The 2,719-nt window shown below is 41.0% G+C and overlaps 1 pseudogene across 1 annotated transcript; it reads left to right on the top strand.

Moving 5' to 3' along the window:
* Positions 1-605: 605 nt before the first annotated feature.
* On the top strand, positions 606-1,911 carry LOC306660013 (dehydrodolichyl diphosphate synthase complex subunit NUS1-like; annotated as a pseudogene). Its single transcript has one exon. The product of its transcript is annotated as a dehydrodolichyl diphosphate synthase complex subunit NUS1-like (transcript).
* Positions 1,912-2,719: the final 808 nt, after the last annotated feature.

The following is a 2,719-nucleotide window of genomic DNA, read 5'->3' as shown; positions in this document are numbered from 1 at the left end:
GATATATTAGGGCTTTATCATATTTCATTAACAGTCTTAATTTCTCTCATAATGGCTTGTGTTTTATATGCTCCCTTAGTTGTTTAAACTTCTTAGTATCTACCTTATTGTGCTTTAGAGTTTATTTAAACATCTGCATTAGAATAGATAACTTATTATGAATAAAATATTTACAAATAACTTTTTTTAAATATCACGTTATATCTTTGTAATATAAGCTGTGCTTAGAATTGTGGTTGCTTGACATTTAAAGAATGTTATTTTAGTACAATCACTTCCAAGTAAATACAAAAAAAAAAAATTCAAATTTATCTTTAATTCTTAGAAAATACACAGTATTTCTTAGCATTTTTACACTTTAGAAAATGTACATGGTGGCCTGATACTGCAAAAGAAATTTAGACCTGGAATCCATAAACCATAACATAAGTTGCTAAAAAAATCTCTCAATTAAAAAATGAATGATCGGCAGCGGAAAGGGGTTCGGGCGCGGGGGTTGGGGGACACGGAGCGATGGCCCGCGACGGCAGCAGGGGAGGATAAAAAGCCATCACGCCGCGGGTGTGGGTGGGAGGGTGCGGTGGGCGCCCGAGCGCCACAAGAGTATGACGGGGCTGTACGAGCTGGTGTGGCGGGTGCTACATGCGCTGCTCTGTCTGCACCGAAGGGTCACCTCCTGGCTCCACGTTCGGTTTGGCACCTGGATCTGGATCTGGAGGCGCTGCTACCGTGCAGCCTCCGCTGCGGGCCTAGCGCCGCTCGGCTTTACGCTCCGTATGTCCCCGGCAGTAGGCAGGAACCGTCGTCACCACCCGCACCCGCGCGGGGGCCCGGGTCCGGCCGCGCCCACCCCCGGCTGCGCTGGTGCGCGGACGGCCGTTCCCTGGAGAAGTTGCCTGTACATATGGGCCTGGTGATCACCGCGGAGGAGCAGGAACCCAGCTTCTCGGACATCGCGAGCATCGTGGTGTGGTGTATGGCCGTGGGTATCTCCTACATTAGCGTCTACGACCACCAAGGTATTTTCAAAAGAAATAATTCCAGATTGATGGATGAAATTTTAAAACAACAGCAGGAACTTCTGGGCCTAGATTGTTCCAAATACTCACCAGGGTTTGCAAATAGTAATGACAAAGATGATCAAGTTTTAAATTGCCATTTGGCAGTGAAGGTGCTGTCCCCAGAAGATGGAAAAGCAGATATTGTGAGAGCTGCTCAGGACTTTTGGCAGTTAGTAGCCCAGCAGCAAAAGAGAGCTACAGATTTGGATGTAGATATGTTAGTCAGTTTACTTAGTTCAAATGGTTTCCCTGATCCTGATTTAGTACTGAAGTTTGGTCCTGTGGACAGCACATTAGGCTTTCTTCCCTGGCATATCAGATTGACTGAGATTGTTTTTTGCCTTCCCACCTAATCATCAGTTATGAGGACTTTTTCTCTGCCCTTCGTCAATATGCAGCCTGCGAACAGCGTCTGGGAAAGTAGTGATCCCTGGTTGCATAATTTGATTTCAGGCTTTTGCAGAAAAGGACCCAAGTGACTCTGAAAAGGACCCAAGTTTACAAAGCACCTATGAAACCCTGTGCACACCTAGTTCATATTCCTCGTAATTTATCAACAAACACAAAAAAGTGTCTTACTTGAGAGTGAGTGTATGAGTGTGTGCGAGTGTGTGTGCATGTGTGTGTGTATGGAAATAAATTACAAATGGGGGGAGTATTGGAGAATGAAATAAGTAGACCTACAACTTTTGAGCAAATAGCAGCAATGTTTTAGGAGCTGAGATTTCACATGTAAAGCTTTGGGCCCCTACTACTTTCCTGTTTTTGTGGGGAGTAAAGGGAGGGAGTGACTAAAACTGTTTGGGTTGTTGTTTGGGGAGAAGGGAGTAATTTTTGTTCTGTCTTTCCTAGTGACCAAACTTTATTTTTTTAAAACAATATATTATTAAATGGAGGTGTTCTTAGTTTGAGGGAGTTGCAGAGAATGGAGTTCTGTTGCTCACTTGTTAAAAGTTTGCTCCTCTTCAGAGGAGGGAGAATACCTGTCTTAAGATATCTGTTCATTTTCATTTCTTACTTCATTGTAGTTAAACAGTGTGACTTGAGAACGTTGCTCTGGAGTCTGTGTTCTGTGTTGTAAAGAACATTTGAAAAAGAACTGTTGATACACTGAGATGCAGAATTAAAAAAAAAATATTGAATTAGGCAGTCAGAAGGGGAAAAAAGTGAATAAATTGTATTCTTTAAAGTAAAGGTGGAAAATTTCCTAGAAAAGAGAAGTTTTGATTTTCTATTTCATGTAATGTTGCATAGTACCCAAAATTGGTTTAAAAAATATTTCCATTAGCTATTTTTATGTAAAATGAGCATTTGAGAGAAACTACCAGGGCAGCTCTTTTCCTTAGAAATAACCTGTTCTTCCTTGAAATAACACCTGGGATTTTTTTTTTTTTCTCAGTAAATTCCAGTGGTGACTTCGCATAAAAAATTAAGTAGGATTGAGGCCTGCGTGGGGGGAAAATATTACCAAAGTCTACAAAAATAATTTAGATTAATTTTATAGGACAGAGAACTCACTGGTTCTTTTTTTTTTTAATAAATAAATGATTTCTTGAAAAGTGTTTAATATTTTTCCCTCACTACTGGTCCTTGGACAGAAACCATTCTTTATATTTGATGGACTGTTCTCAGAAAACTCTTTCCAACAAGTGTACAGT

The sequence above is a fragment of the Sciurus vulgaris genome (genome assembly GCF_902686455.1).
Source record: "Sciurus vulgaris genome assembly, chromosome: 4".
Classification (NCBI taxonomy): Eukaryota; Metazoa; Chordata; class Mammalia; order Rodentia; family Sciuridae; genus Sciurus; species Sciurus vulgaris.
The sequence above is the reverse complement of the archived record's forward strand: the minus strand, read 5'-3'. Positions and strand labels throughout refer to the sequence as shown.